The sequence below is a fragment of the Oncorhynchus gorbuscha genome, linkage group LG06, assembly GCF_021184085.1.
Source record: "Oncorhynchus gorbuscha isolate QuinsamMale2020 ecotype Even-year linkage group LG06, OgorEven_v1.0, whole genome shotgun sequence".
In the NCBI taxonomy this organism is placed as follows: Eukaryota; Metazoa; Chordata; class Actinopteri; order Salmoniformes; family Salmonidae; genus Oncorhynchus; species Oncorhynchus gorbuscha.
The window spans coordinates 65,828,631-65,846,503 of record NC_060178.1 but is presented as its reverse complement, the minus strand read 5'-3'; positions in this window follow the sequence as shown (position 1 = coordinate 65,846,503).

The following is a 17,873-nucleotide window of genomic DNA, read 5'->3' as shown; positions in this document are numbered from 1 at the left end:
ACATGCAAACACCGTGTTACGATTACAGAGTAACATTTTAGGCTTGAACAAATCTTGTTTTGCAATTCTGACTTACAATAAAACCTTTCCGAGTTTTTGGCAGTTTCCTCTCAACCCCCCAAAAAACATAACAACATAACACCAAACAGCCTGTGAGAAGTGCAACAAAAACAAGCATAACACAATATACAGTTGAGGTCGGAAGTTTACATACACCTTAGCCAAATATATTTAAGCTCAGTTTTTCACAATTCCTGACATTAAATCCTAGAAGAAATTTCCTGTCTTAGGACAGTTAGGATCAACCCTTTATTTTAAGAATGTGAAATGTCGTAGAGAATGATTTATTTCAGCTTTTATTTCTTTCATCACATTCCCAGTGGGTCAGAAGTTAAAACCTCTTGAAACTAGCAATCCCGGATCCGGGATCGTAATTATAGCCTCAAGCTCATTACCATAACGCAACATTAACTATTCATGAAAATCGCAAATGACATAAATATGCTGGCTCTCAAGCTTAGCCTTTTGTTAACAACACTGTCATCTCAGATTTTCAAAATATGCTTTTCAACCATAGCAAAACAAGCATTTGTGTAAGAGTATTGATAGCTAGCATAGCATTAAGCCTAGCATTCAGCAGGCAACATTTTCACAAAAACAAGAAAAGCATTCAAATAAAATAATTTACCTTTGAAGAACTTCGGATGTTTTCAATGAGGAGACTCTCAGTTAGATAGCAAATGTTCAGTTTTTCCAAAAATATTATTTGTGTAGGAGAAATCGCTCCGTTTTGTTCATCACGTTTAGCTAACAAAACAAAACAAAAATTCAGTCATCAAAACGCCGAACATTTTTCCAAATTAACTCCATAATATCGACAGAAACATGGCAAACGTTGTTTAGAATCAATCCTCAAGGTGTTTTTCACATATCTATTCGATGATATATCATTCGTGGAAGTTTGGTTTCTCCTCTGAATCACATGGAAGAATACTTGCAGCTGGAGATTACTCACCAATTTCGACGGAGGACACCAGGCGGACACCTGGTAAATGTAGTCTCTTATGGTCAATCTTCCAATGATATGCCTACAAATACGTCACAATGCTGCAGACACCTTGAGTCTCAAGAGGTTTTAACATGCTAGCATTGAAGTTAAATTGATTAACTTGGGTCAAACGTTTCGGGTAGCCTTCCACAAGCTTCCCACAATAAGGTGGGTGAATTTTGGAACATTCCTCCTGACAGAGATGGTGTAATTGAGTCAGGTTTGTAGGCCTTCTTGCTCGCACATGCATTTCAGTTCTGCCCACATATTTTCTATGGGATTGAGGTCAGGGCTTTGGGATGGCTTAAACTTCCTGACTGATGTCTTGAGATGTTGCTTCAATATATCCACAGAATTTTCCATCCTCATGATGCCATTTATTTTGTGAAGTGCCCCAGTCCTTCCTGCAGAAAAGCACCCCCACAACATGTGTCACAGTTCTTGAATCCACTGCCTCCCTCTCTCTTTCTCTCTTTCTTTCTCTCTCTCTCTCTCTCTCTCTCTCTCTCTCTCTCTCTCTCTCTCTCTCTCTCTCTCTCGTGTTTGTGTGGGCATGGTTCCCAATCTCGGCCTGATTGTCTGCGCCAGCTGGAACCACTTATCTTCCCTTTATATGTTCTGTAACCAGTGTTTCTTGTTGTCAGATCGTTGTTACTTCCCTGAGGTTGTGTCATGTGTCTGTGCTCTTCTCTCGCCGCCCTTGTGTGGATTATCTGCTGTGCTCCTTCCTACCCATCCGGACCCACTCCCCTGGATTTCTCAGCACGCTATCTTCGGAAGATGCGCCCTAGTCCCTGGGTCGGATTCCGTCTGAGTACAGTCTGTCTGTCCTGTTGCTGCTGTAAACTGTATGCATTAAACCATTGTTGCTTGCATCTTGCATCCGACCTCTGTATTGTCACAACATGATGCTGCCACCCCCGTGCTTCACGATTGGGATGGTGTTCTTCGGCTTGCAAGCCTCCACTTTTTTCCTCCAAACATAACAACGGTCATTATGGCCGAACAGTTCTATTTTTGGTTCATCACACCAGAGGATATTTCTCCAAAAAGTACAATCTTTGTCCCCATGTGCAGTTGCAAACCGTAGCCTGGCTTTTTTATGGCGGTTTTGGAGCATTGGTTTCTTCCTTGCTGAGTGGCCTTTCAGGTTATGTTGATATAGGACTCGTTTTACTGTAAATATAGGTACTTTTGTACCTGTTTTCTCCAGCATCTTCACAAGGTCCTTCGCTGTTGTTCTGGGATTGATTTGCACTTTTTGCACCAAAGGACATTCATCTTTAGGAGACATTATGACGGCTGCGTGGTCCCATGGTGTTTATACTTGCATACTATTGTTTCTACAGATGGACGTGGTACCTTCAGGCATTTGGAAATTGCTTCCAAGGATGAACCAGACTTGTGGAGGTCTACAATTTATTTCAGAGGTCTTGGCTATTTTGCTCATGACAGGTTTTAGTCCAGGCTTAATCAATATTTAGTATAGTCTTTTATTGATATGGATATAGCCTCTGCGTGATGGGGTTGTGAAACGCAAATGGCCTACATACAGAGTGGATTTCACTAATACAACAGTCAAAATGTCTAATATAAGGCCTACAGTCCGTGATCCCAAATACTGGAAAAAGTGTGATTCATTAGGTTACATGATCACCACAGTGGCCCCCAGGGCTATAAAAATAAATTATGCAAATTATATGGTCGTTAAATAACACACAACAGCATGGCATATTTAGATAGCGGTATAGGTCTAACCTAAATGATATTTACTTTCTATTTTGCAGCTCAGGCGGTTATTCTAAGCTCTTTTGTGTCTATTATTCTCACACAAGTCATTTGCTGAAGGCCCATGCTCATATTACACCATCTACTGGTGTTATGTAGTTATTGAATGCGGTTCTAAAACAAGCTCTACACTTTTATTGTGTAGTTGAAACCAAGGAAGCTGCAAAGCAACTATTACGTCTGGGCTAGAGTTGCTTGATTGAATAGCTAACTTTGACTAGCTACGTCCGGTTCATGTCCTTCGGTTCACGCCACATTATTGACAAAGGTTTGTACGTCTAAAAAATATCTGTAACTGAGTAAAGGGAGACGTAAAGAAAACAATTGAACGTGTAAATGGTCATTCATAGTTGTAACATTTTATACGTTTTACAGATCTAATTTAACGTTTACGTTTACGTTTCATGTTTCACACCTGGCTTTTCGTAGGATCCTAAAAATGTACATACGGATTTTCATACAATCCTAGCAATACGTACGTTCAACCTTTTGGTAGCTATCTCGCTCCATTAAGAAAGCTATGATTGAGGAGGTGGAGCCAAGAGAGGTCAGGATTCGAAGTAAATACTAGCAATATTGTAAACTGCAAACCCAATAGTTGATAACTTTTACTCTGTTAGTTGTGCTTTTACAATACATATGAATGACCTTAATTCATCTCTTTCTCTCCATCCCTCTTGCCATGCAGGTCCACTGTCACTAATATGTCGTGGAGAAGTTGTTCTCTGCTCAGCTGACAAAGACAGGTGATACAGGAGTCCTTACTGTTCCTAGTAGGTTACCTTGGCTCTCCTCTATGCACAGCACTCTCGGGACTTCCTGTGTCATGTAAAAATCTTCCCAGCATGAAATAGTTCCCAATCATTCTGATTGTGACGTCATGCAGTAAAATTTCTCCCAGCGTAAAAATGTTCACAGTTCAATAATTGCAGGCGCATCTCTTTAAATGGATGTCTGAGCTCTTGCAGATGTTTCTCTCACACCTTACCTCAACCTCAAAAAATGTTCTGTGGGCACGTGCATTTAGTTTACACACCTGCCAATCAAAGGTGGCCTGGAGTATTGACTCTGACCAATCAGAAGCTTGTTGAGGTGTGAGGTCAGCATATAAATACCCAGACTCGTCAAAGTGCTGAGGGTTTATGTAAGGAGATCTTTTTTTTAGATTTGGGTACTATGTTTTCAATTGACAGTGCATACATTTGTTAGTTAGTCAGTTAGTTAGCTAGCTATACCAACAAGTTAAAACTGCACACCTCTGAAAACAAGCCACCTTGACCAGTTTACAGATAATTATGCTAGTTAGCTAGCAACATCTGCAAGCGTAGCAATCCACACAGAGGCACATGCAATTATCGCTGTGAAAATGTTTACAGCATGAAGTCACATTCACAGCACAATCAGAACGATTGGGAACTATTTCACGCTGGGAAGATTTCGACATGACATCCTGCAGGTAACCATGACATCCTCCAATAAGTCTGCAACTTAATCATTAGAAGTGTTGAGAGTTTCTCGCATTTCCTTGACTCTCTATGGAGGCATTGTCCATAGGACATTTGCCATGTAGAGAGGATGATGACCAGCTGCTGTCTATTGGTTACAAAGATGGTTATATACTGAATGTATGCGATAGTCATTGCTAAACAATATAAGTAGTGTATCTCTCCTTTCCACAATATGATAGCTCTCCACAAGGAGGGTGTGGCCTGAAATGACAGCAGGCTGTTCAATACTGAGCCATGCTGACTGACAAGTGGACCGGATTGGTACATGGCACTTCCACGATAAGTGTGATGCTGAGCATCAGATGTTTCACTTTAAAATGCATGTGAAACCAAAACCAATGATTTCAAAGTTAATTAAACAAACAATACAACTACAGTATATGCAGCAGGACTACTTTGACTAAAATAAATGAAGAGCAGCGCAGATGCCTAGTTTGGTAACAGAATGACGGCACAAACAGCATAAACCGTCATTCTGTTACCAAACTTTAAGTAACATTTTCTGTGGAAATTGTTCAAAGTAGTCCTTCTGCATATCGTTGTATGGTTTGTTTAACTTTGCAATCATTGGTTTTGGTTTGACACATATCTTGTGTTGTCACTTATTTTGCTAAATCATTATCACAGCAGTCTTAAAATGACTGTTACCTCAAATGCAATGCTAAGATGTTAAAATATTTCAACTTTTCAGGAGACAGGTCCGTGTGTGTAGAGAGAACACGTTTGACCAGGTGGAGCCAGGACCACTACACCAACGAGAGGATGCCAAGTTTGGACCAGTTAGTCACCAACTCATCTTATGCCTTACACAACTCAGCACATACAGTATGTGTCGCTCCACCTTCCTCAAACTCCACTTACCTACTTTTGTTTACCTTCCTAATAAATCTAATTTCATCTCCTGTATCGTTCTGCCCCCTCTATAGATTATGCTGATGCCCCACTGCAAGAACTTGTAGATTTTCACTGGTTCTGAGGGAGGTAACGTGGCCACTACCACTGTCTGGTGAACAGCCAGAGGGTGGTCCAGACATCCTCTGAAACATCATCTTTCGTGTGTCAGCTCTGCTGCACCTGGGAGCTAAAGGTATGGCACCACACTCCCAACAGTCATGTGTGCTTGAACATACTTGTAGGCTCATGTGTGTTTCTTAAAGCAGCAATGAGCAGTTTAATCAATAACACAGCGTTTTCCCCACCCCTGTTCCGGTAAATAGCTGAAGGTAGGAGTCTGGAGAAATGCAACCACTCCCAAAGTCTTAGACAAAGCTAAGCGAATGCCAGGCCTGACCATCGTGCCTCCTTCTAAAACCCCATTGGAGGAGATGGTCCAAGGGTCCTAGTCTCAGACCTCCTCCAATGGGTTTTGAAAGGATGCAAGTAGAGAGGATCAGAGATGAATTGGGACAGAGCGCATGTCGTTGTTTTCAGTGGAATCGTATGTTTAATGACACATTTATTATCAGTTGCTCTTATATCTTTGTTCTACTTGTGCTCTTTCTAAAGATGGCTCTGGCTTGCTGATGACATATGATCTGATTAGACTCCCTATGTGATTTGACTCCTATATTACTGACTGTATTCAATAAAACTTTCAATGCAACATTTTAATAATTTCAAATTCTGTAATTGATAGACAATGGTTGTTTGTAATTACTATTAAACAAATATGTTATCAGTACTGCAATATTTGGTGAATGCACAGCACTGCTTTGTCCCCAGTCCTCCTTTGAATGCTTTGTGTACTGAATCAGAATTCTTATAAAAAATATCCAATTGGTATTTACTACATTCTTGTAGTAAAGGAAACACCACTGCCCCACCACAGGAGTCGCTAGAGCTCGATGGAACAAGGACGAACCAGCCGGCCAAACCTTCCCCTTACCTGGACGACGCTGGGCCAATTGTGCACTGCCTCATGGGTCTCCCAGTCACGTCCTGCTGCGACAGAGCCCGGGATCAAAACAGGATCGGCAGTGACACCTCTAGCACTGCGATGCAGTGTCTTAGGCCACTGCACCACTCGGGAGGCCCATACTGATTCAGTTCTAAACAACCATCATCGAGTCCATCCTCAACTCCTTGATCACTACAACATATTGTCCAGTCTGCTGGGAAGATCGTTGACTGCCACCTTCCCTCCATCGAGGTCCTGCACGACTCCAGGGAAAGGAAGTGTGCAGGAAATATAATCACCAACCCATTCCAAAGACTCCCCTCTGGCAAACGGTTCAGGTCAATTAAACGGATGGGGTCACAGTGTCTCCTGACCCCTCCCGTCTCAGCCTCCTGTATTTATGCTGCAGTAGTTTGTGTCGGGGGCTAGGGTCAGTATGTTATATCTGGAGTATTTCTCCTGTCTTATCCGGTGTCCTGTGTGAATTTAAGTATGCTCTCTCTAATTCTCTCTTTCTCTATTTCTTTCTTTCTCTATCTCGGAGGACCTGAGCCCTAGGACCATGCCTCAGTACTACCTGGCATGATGACTCCTTGTTGTCCCCAGTACACCTGGCCGTGCTGCTGCTCCAGTTTCAACTGTTCTGCCTGCGGCTATGGAACCCTGACCTGTTCACTGTGATTAATATTATTTGACCATGCTGGTCATTTATGAACATTTGAACATCTTGGCCATGTTCTGTTATCATCTCCACCCGGCACAGCCAGAAGAGTACTGGCCACCCCTCACAGCCTGGTTCCTCTCTAGGTTCCTTCCTAGGTTTTGGCCTTTCTAGGGAGATTTTCCTAGCTACCGTGCTTCTACACCTGCATTGCTTGCTGTTTGGGGTTTTAGGCTGGGTTTCTGTACAGCACTTTGATATATCAGCTGATGTGAGAAGGGCTATATACAGTGGGAATAGCTATGTAGCTGCCAACACCTCAAATACAGTAAATTCGGAAAGTATTCAGTACCCTTGACATTTTCCAAATGTAGTTATGTTATAGCCTCATTCTAAAATAGATTCAATTGTTTTGAATCTTCACACAATACCCCATAAATAACAAAGGTAAAACATTTGTCTTTACATATTTGCAATGTATAAAAAAAACCAGAAATATCACATTTACATAAGGATTCATACCCTTTGCTCAATATTTTGTTGAAGCACCTTTGGCAGCGATTGCAGCCTCAAGACTTCTGGGTATGACGCTAAAGCGTGACACACCTGAAATTGTGGAGTTTCTCCCATTCTTCTCTGCAGATCCTCTCAAGCTCTGTCAGAATGGATGGGGAGCATCGCTGCACAACTATTTTCACGTCTCTCCAGAGATGTTCGATCGGGTTCAAGTCCGGGCTCCGGCTGGGCCACTCAAGGACATTCAGAGATTTGTCTCGAAGCCCCTCCTGCATTGTCGAGGCTGTGCGCCTAGGGTTCTGGTCCTGTTGAAAGGTGAACCTTCGCCTGAGTCTAAGGTCCTGAGCACTCAGGCTCTCTGTACTTTGCTCCATTCATCTTTCCCTCCATTCATCTTTCCCTCGATCCTGACTAGTCACCACCATGCTTTACCGTAGGGATGTTGCCAGGTTTACTCCAAAGAGTTCAATCTTGGTTTCATCAGACCAGATCATCTTGTTTCAAGGTCTGAGAGTCTTTAGTTGCATTTTGGCAAACTCCAAGCGGGCTGTCATGCATTTTACTGAGGAGTGGCTTCGGTCTGGCCACTCTACCATAAAGGCCTGATTGGTGGAGTGCTGCAGAGATCATTCTTTTTCTGGAAGGTTTTCCAAACGTATTGTATTTAAGAATGATGGGACCTTCAATGCTGCAGAATTTTTTTGGTATCCTTTCCCAGATCTGTGCCTCGACACAGCTCTACGGAAATTTTCTTCAATCTCATCACTTGCACATCGTTTTTGCTCCGACATGCACTGTCAACTGTGGGAAATCCAAATCAAATCAAATGTTATTTGTCACATACACATGGTTAGCAGATGTTAATGCGAGTGTAGCGAAATGCTTGTGCTTCTAGTTCCGACAATGCAGTGATAACCAACAAGTAATCTAACTAACAATTCCAAAACTACAGTCTTATACACAGTGTAAGGGGATAAAGAATATGTACATAAGGATATATGAATGAGTGATGGTACAGGGCAGCATACAGTAGATGGTATCGAGTACAGTATATACATATGAGATGAGTATGTAGACAAAGTAAACAAAGTGGCATAGTTAAAGTGGCTAGTGATACATTTTTTACATTACATTTAAGTCATTTAGCAGACGCTCTTATCCAGAGTGACTTACAAATTGGTGCATTCACCTTATGACATCCAGTGGAACAGCCACTTTACAATAGTGCATCTAAATATTTTAAGGGGGGTGAGAAGGATTACTTTATCCTATCCTAGGTATTCCTTAAAGAGGTGGGGTTTCAGGTGTCTCCGGAAGGTGGTGATTGACTCCGCTGTCCTGGCGTCGTGAGGGAGTTTGTTCCACCATTGGGGAGCCAGAGCAGCGAACAGTTTTGACTGGGCTGAGCGGGAACTGTACTTCCTCAGTGGTAGGGAGGCGAGCAGGCCAGAGGTGGATGAACGCAGTGCCCTTATTTGGCTGTAGGGCCTGATCAGAGCCTGGAGGTACTGAGGTGCCGTTCCCCTCACAGCTCCGTAGGCAAGCACCATGGTCTTGTAGCGGATGCGAGCTTCAACTGGAAGCCAGTGGAGAGAGCGGAGGAGCGGGGTGACGTGAGATAATACATGTATTACATAAGGATGCAGTCGATGATATAGAGTACAGTATATACGTATGCATATGAGATGAATAATGTAGGGTAAGTAACATTATATAAGGTAGCATTGTTTAAAGTGGCTAGTGATATATTTGCATCATTTCCCATCAATTCCCATTATTAAAGTGGCTGGAGTTGGGTCAGTGTCAATGACAGTGTGTTGGCAGCAGCCACTCAATGTTAGTGGTGGCTGTTTGACAGTCTGATGGCCTTGAGATAGAAGCTGTTTTTCAGTCTCTCGGTCCCAGCTTTGATGCACCTGTACTGACCTCGCCTTCCAATTTGTAAGTCGCTCTGGATAAGAGCGTCTGCTAAATGACTTAAATGTAATGTAAATGTGGTGTAGGTGTCCTGGAGGGCAGGTAGTTTGCCCCGGTGATGTGTTGTGCAGACCTCACTACCCTCTGGAGAGCCTTACGGTTGTGGGCGGAGCAGTTGCCGTACCAGGCGGTGATACAGCCCGCCAGGATGCTCTCGATTGTGCATCTGTAGAAGTCTGTGAGTGCTTTTGGTGACAAGCCGAATTTCTTCAGCCTCCTGAGGTTGAAGAGGCGCTGCTGCGCCTTCTTCACGACGCTGTCAGTGTGAGTGGACCAATTCAGTTTGTCTGTGATGTGTATGCCGAGGAACTTAAAACTTGCTACCCTCTCCACTACTGTTCCATCGATGTGGATAGGGGGGTGTTCCCTCTGCTGTTTCCTGAAGTCCACAATCATCTCCTTAGTTTTGTTGACGTTGAGTGTGAGGTTATTTTCCTGACACCACACTCCAAGGGCCCTCACCTCCTCCCTGTAGGCCGTCTCGTCATTGTTGGTAATCAAGCCTACCACTGTTGTGTCGTCCGCAAACTTGATGATTGAGTTGGAGGCGTGCGTGGCCACGCAGTCGTGGGTGAACAAGGAGTACAGGAGAGGGCTCAGAACGCACCCTTGTGGGGCCCCCGTGTTGAGGATCAGCGGGGAGGAGATGTTGTTGCCTACCCTCACCACCTGAGGGCGGCCCGTCAGGAAGTCCAGTACCCAGTTGCACAGGGCGGGGTCGAGACCCAGGGTCTCGATCTTGATGACGAGCTTGGAGGGTACTATGGTGTTGAATGCTGAGCTGTAGTCGATGAACAGCATTCTCACATAGGTATTCCTCTTGTCCAGGTGGGTTAGGGCAGTGTGCAGTGTGGTTGAGATTGCATCGTCTGTGGACCTATTGGGGTGGTAAACAAATTGGAGTGGGTGTAGGGTGTCAGGTAGGGTGGAGGTGATATGGTCCTTGACTAGTCTCTCAAAGCACTTCATGATGACGGAAGTGAGTGCTACGGGGCAGTAGTCGTTTAGCTCAGTTACCTTAGCTTTCTTGGGAACAGGAACAATGGTGGCCCTCTTGAAGCATGTGGGAACAGCAGACTGGTATAGGGATTGATTGAATATGTCCGTAAACACACCGGCCAGCTGGTCTGCGCATGCTCTGAGGGCGCGGCTGGGGATGCCGTCTGGGCCTGCAGCCTTGCGAGGGTTAACACGTTTAAATGTCTTACTCACCTCGGCTGCAGTGAAGGAGAGACCGCATGTTTTCGTTGCAGGCCGTGTCAGTGGCACTGTATTGTCCTCAAAGCGGGCAAAAAAGTTATTTAGTCTGCCTGGGAGCAAGACATCCTGGTCCTTGACTGGGCTGGGTTTCTTTGGGACATTATGAAGATAGGTGTGTACCTTTCCAATCATGTCCAATCAATTGAATTTACCAAAGGTGGACTCCAATCAGGTTGTAGAAACTTCTCAAGGATGATTACTGGAAACAGTAACAGGCACCTGAGCTCAATTTGTAGTCTCAATTTGTAGTCTCATAGCAAAGGGTCTGAATACTTATGTAAATAAGGTATTTCTGTTTTTGCTTTGTCATCATGGGGTATTGTGTGTAAATGTAGTTTTTTAAATATTTAATCCATTTAGAATAAGCCTGTAAAAAACTGTGGAAAAGGGACAGCATTGTACATTAACACATTTACACCCACATCACCCCAGTATACTGGAGCAAGACGGAAACGCAAAGAACAACAACACAACGTCTTCTCCTCTCTGCATTCAAGCAGCCCTTGGCAGCTGATTATGATAGGTAGGCTATGTTTTTATGTTTTTATAGTCTTTAGTTTATGGCCACAGATACGTGCCCACTCTTTTGGTGGTTTGGAATAGGGGGTTTAAGCACCTCGTGAAAGTGCTCGAGCCACATTACGAACTTCAATCTTGCACCCATTTCAGCAAACAGGTAGTACCCTCTCTAGATATGAATGGGCAATGTACCCTGTGTTCCGATTACTTAAGTGAAAGCCCGTTACATGTACTGCACTACAGACACACCCCTTTTATGAGAGTCACAAGTGCGCATCTGGCACTGAAGGAGGCAGTGTCATGGTGTGTTCATAACCAAGTGGGAGTTTACTACATATGACGGGGAAAATCCACCTTGAATGGCCCTCCAACTGGAACTTACTAGTGGGAAACTCGCCTATCATCCTGAGCACCCACTTCTCCCACATGGTGACCTCTGACATCGCCTACTAAGACAATGGCCTCTGTAGACAGCATATAGAATGCAATCTATTAATGTGGTTTTTGAACTCAATAATTTGTATACAAACATGATAACTGTACTTTTAGTTCATGGTTTACACAGCTTGTAATTAGCGTTTATCAACTAGTTCAAATCACATTAATGCACTGGTAAATTCCCACCTCCCACATGGTTACAAACGCAGCATCAAAGTGGAAACTTGAGAGGCTCAACATAACAACCCTGTCACAACAGACAATGCCGGGAACATTGTGAATGCTAAACATTGTGAATGGAATTCATTTTCACGCTGTTCTGAAACCGAAACAAACCGTGACCCCAAAATCGCAATACTTACCAAACTGTGGGTTTGGTGAACGTTACACCCCTAGTAAATACCATCTGGAATAGGACTGGAAGATAAAGTGTTACACAGTGGGTTAAGAGCAGAGAGTTAGAATAGAGTTATGTTTACGTTCCGGAGCGTTATGACGACCACACAGTGTAATTAAATAGGTGTAACAGCTGTGGGTATAGAAACCGTAATCTATGTTTTCCTACCACTCCAAAATGGCTGTTGACCCAGATGAAATTAAACTTTGACTCAGGAGCTAATCAAAAACTTGGCTCGCTCAGATACTGGGGAAAGGAGATATCCATCTCGGCATTATCATGAAAAAGGGGATACAGTGGAAGAAGAGGAGAGGAGTGATTGTTTGTCTGCCATCTTAACTGAGCTGGTCTAGCCAAGCCAAGGGAAGATAAACCCAGGAGAATGAGGCTTATTTTGACTGGTGGCCAGTCAGGGGATAAGATGGTAAAGTAGGTGTGTGTGTGTGTGTGTGTCTGTGTGCCTGCCTGCCTCTCTTCCATCTACTGTGTGTGAAGGGAGGGATCTCAACCCTAACCTGTTTACGTCTCTCCCGTCTCAGGTGTGTGTGAATTATATGTATCTAAAGCTCCCTCTTCATTTCCATAAGGATAAATGTCATTAGCCAGGCAGCCAGTGGTGAGATCCCCCGTTCAGTCAGTCACTGCATGTGGGGGCTGACTTTCTCCCAGGCAGGCAGGGAGAGTGAGACTGGTCTGCTATTCTGAAGAGGCTGATACATGGATGAGACACAAATCCTCTTAGCAAAAAAAAAAACTCTACTGGCTTTTTAGTGGCGGCTTAAGGCGGCCATTGTGGCTCTACTTTAAGACTTACTCTGATGTCTTTCTGCCGGGCTCTAATGTAAATAAATTAGCCCCACCAGGTCACTATGGCAGGAAGTGAGGGAGGGAGGGGATAAGGCCCCTCCCTCACACTTTATACACACAATGCCAGTCTGAAAGGATGTAGCACCTTTCAGTGGGAGAGACCTCTGAACGGGAAGGAAAGTCAAGTATGTGTGTTTGCGTGCGAGTAGGAAAGAAAGAAAAAAAACGTATACTACTACAGTTTGGGCAGATGTGACAAGAAATATGGAGAGAGTAGAGAGAGAAAGGAGAGAAGAAGAGTCAAGTGGAGATGCAAGGCAGAACTCTGCCTCCATCAGAGGCGGCCTCAGAGTCACTCCCTCGGCATGCTGGGAGTAGACAGACATGGACGTCAAACACAAGGGTGTCACGGCAACCAAGCTGTCGCAGAAGAGAGATTATTCATGACAGACATTAGCATAAACCTGTATGTATGCCTATTAAAATTCAGCAAGAATCTGTGTGTCCATATGACCATATTTTTATTGGATGCGTAGGTTAGGTGTAATTGTATCTATATTTTTATGCACGCCAAACAGTTTGTGATATTATGTTGCTGGTATTGTACACGCAACAACAACAACAATATTCTCGGAGAAGAGAAGAGCAGTTTTTTATTGTGTCATGCATAATTCAATTAAAACGTCTTGATTCCAGTTAAAAGTAAGGCCAGCTTAAAGGTATCATTGCATTTGTCTATTTGATTTCCTTAAATGTGATGCCGCTTATTACGAATTTATGACTCCCGGGTTCAGAAATGCAAGCTTTGATAAGTAATTACACAAGTTTGTGGAATATCTTGAACATTGGCTAACATTTCTGCATAGGACATCAGTAGTGTAAGTGATATCAAACAAAGCTGGACATGATTGAACATTATTGCTAAAACCCTAAGGCTTTACTGGCAGAATAAAGCCATGATAGGAACGATGTCCTTTCATTTTAATATGAGCATATTCCAACAGTCAATTTGAATATGTATGACACTACAATGCCTGTTTTTTAAAGGACAATACCCTCACCTCAAAGACGGCTGGTACCCTCGAAGAAAGAAGCAATAACCAAACTTTCACCGTAAAAAAAAAAAACGAAAGACTGGATTGCATTATGCATCTATCATATCTAACGCTCCACAATATAAGCCACAGATGAAAAGGAAAAGCATGCCTAATGATGGGGAGGTGTCAGACGCTTTCTTGAAAGCGGTTCCATCTCGCTAACGCAGATAACAAACAAGGGAGGAAGAAGCTAAAGCCTTGATGTTGTCTCCACATCTCCGTAAAGGTAAACATGAATGTTGTCTCCTCTCGAGTGAGGACTGCATACTATGAAAATAATGGTAATGTTATATAGTGTGTGCATATACACTGAGTGTACGAAACATTAGAAACGCCTGCTCTTTCCATGACATAGACTGGCCAGGTGAATCCAGGTTTAAACTATGATCCCTTATTGATGTCACCTGTTAAATCCACTTCAATCAGTGTAGATGAAGGAGAGGAGACAGGTTAAAGAAGGATTTTTAAGCCTTGAGACAAATGAGACATGGATTGTGTATGTGTGCCATTCCGAGTACGAATGTTTAAGACAGAAGATTGAAGTGCCTTTGAACAGGGTATGGTAGTAAGGGTATAGTAGTGTGTCAAGAACTGCAACTCTGCTGGGATTTTCATACTCTATAGTTTCATGTGTGTATTAAGAATGGTCCAATATCCATGAATCACAATAATTGTTTGACCAAATAAGAATTATTTGGCAAAAATGTTAATTTTGTTATGCCAATCCTGGTTATAGGTAACAATCCTTAGTATGAAAAGCCTACGTTATTACGCATATTATTTGTTAATTGTGGAAATTAAAGATATGCAGAATTTTGTATATATTTTTTAAATAACAGTATACAATACAATTGAGATGAGGGCTTTGGAAATGGTTTTGGCTGTTAATCTGCTTCTGTTCTGTGGGTAGCACAATGTGATACAGGTGGACAGGGGTGGTCTGCCAGTCACTGGAATGAGGGGAGGTTTGAACAGGTGGAATAGTGGCGAACAATTGGAGGTTTACTCAATAGCAGTGCAAAGTTCATAGTACAGCTATATGGACACTCAATAATTATGGTACTTTTTAAAGGTAAGTTTACAAACATATATTATGATAAATATAATTGAAACGTGTATCACATTATGGTAAATGTTAAAATAAGTATAGCCAATTATAATTGTCATGGCTTGGCAGATAATAAGAAAAGACTCTCTGTATTTACCTGTCTAAAAAAGAAGGAATATAATATCTATTGTTTACAGGAAACTCATTCAACAATTTTAGATTAAGTTGTGTGGGACAATGACTGGGGGTGATGAAATATACTTATCCCATGTGCAAAGAAACTCAAAGGGGGTGATGATATGAATTAACACTCATTTTGATCCGAAAAATGCATAGCGCAAAGAATTAAAAAGGTATTGTAGGATATTATTCCTCCTAACCAGACAGTAGATAATATAAGACAAGTACGGGAAACAATAGAAAACTATGAAAAATCTGGGAAACCAAGCCTGGTATTCACAGCTGACTTTGAAAAGGCTTTTGATAAAATAGACTGGAATCTGTATATAAATGCCTGGCACATTTCCATTTTGGAGAAATTATACTCTCTTATTATACTCTCTCTCTTATACAGTGAGTTAAACTTTCTACCAATATCAGACAACAAACCATTGAAAGTTGGTTGTGATTTCAGTTTAATCCACCAGAAAATACATAACAAATATTAGAACAAATATTATGGTTAAACTCAAACATAATAATTTATAAAAAAATATAAAAAATGATACAATCTTTGTAAATTATATCATAAATTGGACTGGTGTGTCACGCCTTGGTCTTAGTATTTTTGTGTTTTCTTTATTATTTGTTCAGGCCAGGGTGTGACATGGGGTTATTGTATTGTCGTATTGGGGTTTTTGTATTGTGGTTTTGTATTGTGGATTGTGGTTGATTAGGGGTGTGTCTAGTATAGGCTTGGTTGCCTGAGGCGGTTCTCAATCAGAGTCAGCTGATTCTTGTTGTCTCTGATGGGGAACCGTATTTAGGTAGCCGGGGTTTCTCTGTGTATTTCGTGGGTGATTGTTCCTGTCTCTGTGTAGTTTCACCAGATAGGCTGTAATTAGGTTTCACGTTCCGTTTGTTGTTTTGTATTTTGTATAGTTATTTCATGTGTCACTTTTTCCATTAAAGTCATGAGTAACCACCACGCTGCATTTCGGTCCGACTCTCTTTCGACAAACGAAGAACGACGTTACATGGTGGAGTTTTGTAAAAAATTAAGGTAACAAAAATAAATGGAAATGTCTGCTCTATCCAAAATACAACGAAATAATTGCAGCATTAATGCAGAAAAATGGAAGAGGCAAGTGGAAAGGGGAGAACGTAAGGACCCTGTTGACCCTGTTTTTAAAGACCACAATTGATTAGAGAAAATTGTGATAAATAAAAAAGTATACAAGTTTCATTTATTAAGGACCAAAAAATATACAGCTGTGTCATATAGTTGGGAAGATAATTTTGATGTACAGATTCCATGGCATATGGTTTATCATCTGATACACAAAACGACGCCAGATTCATTTTTTAAATTTAAATCATTATACAACACTTTTGCAACTGTTACAGTGCATTCAGAAAGTATTCAGGCACCTTGTCTTTTTCCACATTTTGTTAAATTACAGTCTTATAATGGCAAATAAATAGCAAATTTATGTAAAAAAATAATAATAAAATACACACCGGTATTTGGGAAGTTTCTCCCATTCTTCTCTGCGGATCCTCTCAAGCTCTGTCAAGTTAGATGGGGAGCTTCGCTGGACCTCTCAAGGTCATTCAGAGACTTGTCCCAAAGCCACAACTGCATTTTCTTGGCGTTGTGTTTAAGGTTGGTGTCCTGTTGGAAGGTGAACCTTTGACCTAGTTTGAAGTCCCGAGAGCTTTGGAGCAGGTTTTCATCAAGGATTTCTCTATACTTTACTTTGGTAATTACATAATCTTTCCCTCTACTTCATTCACTTCCGGAAGTTACCCTTCACCACATTATAACATCTTCGGTCAGACAGACGTTTACGTGACTCCCAGAATGCATCGTATAATGTCAACAAACATGGGGTTCACAAAAAGCTGGCAAATAGCTTAGATTTAGCACATTATAATCAGTACAACCTTCAAAAAGGTATTTTACCCACATCATAGGTGTCCATTACAATCTATTCAATAATCAGAATGTATTATTTGTCACAAGAACATGAAAACATGTGAATAAAACTGTAAATACATTGTTACATACATACATACATACATACATACATACATACATACATACATACATACATACATACATACATACATACATACATACATACATACATACATACATACATACATACATACATACATACATACATACATACATACATACATACATACATACATACATACATACATACATACATACATACATACATACATACATACATACATACATACATACATACATACATACATACATACATACATACATACATACATACACAATGTTTTTTTTCACAATCTTGTCTCGGAGCTCTAAGGACAATTCCTTCGACTTCATGGCTTGGTTTTTGCTCTGAGATGCCCTGTCAACTGTGGGAGCTTATATAGACAAGTGTGTACCTTTCCATATCATGTCCAATCAATTGAATGTACTACAGGTGGACTCCAATTGTAGAAACATCTCAAGAATGATTAATAGAAACAGGATGCGCCTGAGCTCAATTTCGAGTCTCATAGCAAAGGGTCTGAATACCTATTTTTGTTTTTAATTTTTTAGAAATTTGCCAACATTTCTAAAAACCTGATTTAATTTGTCATTATGGGGTATTGTATGTAGATTGATGAGGGGGGGGGGGCAATTGAATACATTTTAGAATAAGGCTGTAACGTAACAAAATGTCACCCATTTCAGGAAACTAGTTGAATGTCACTGGTCA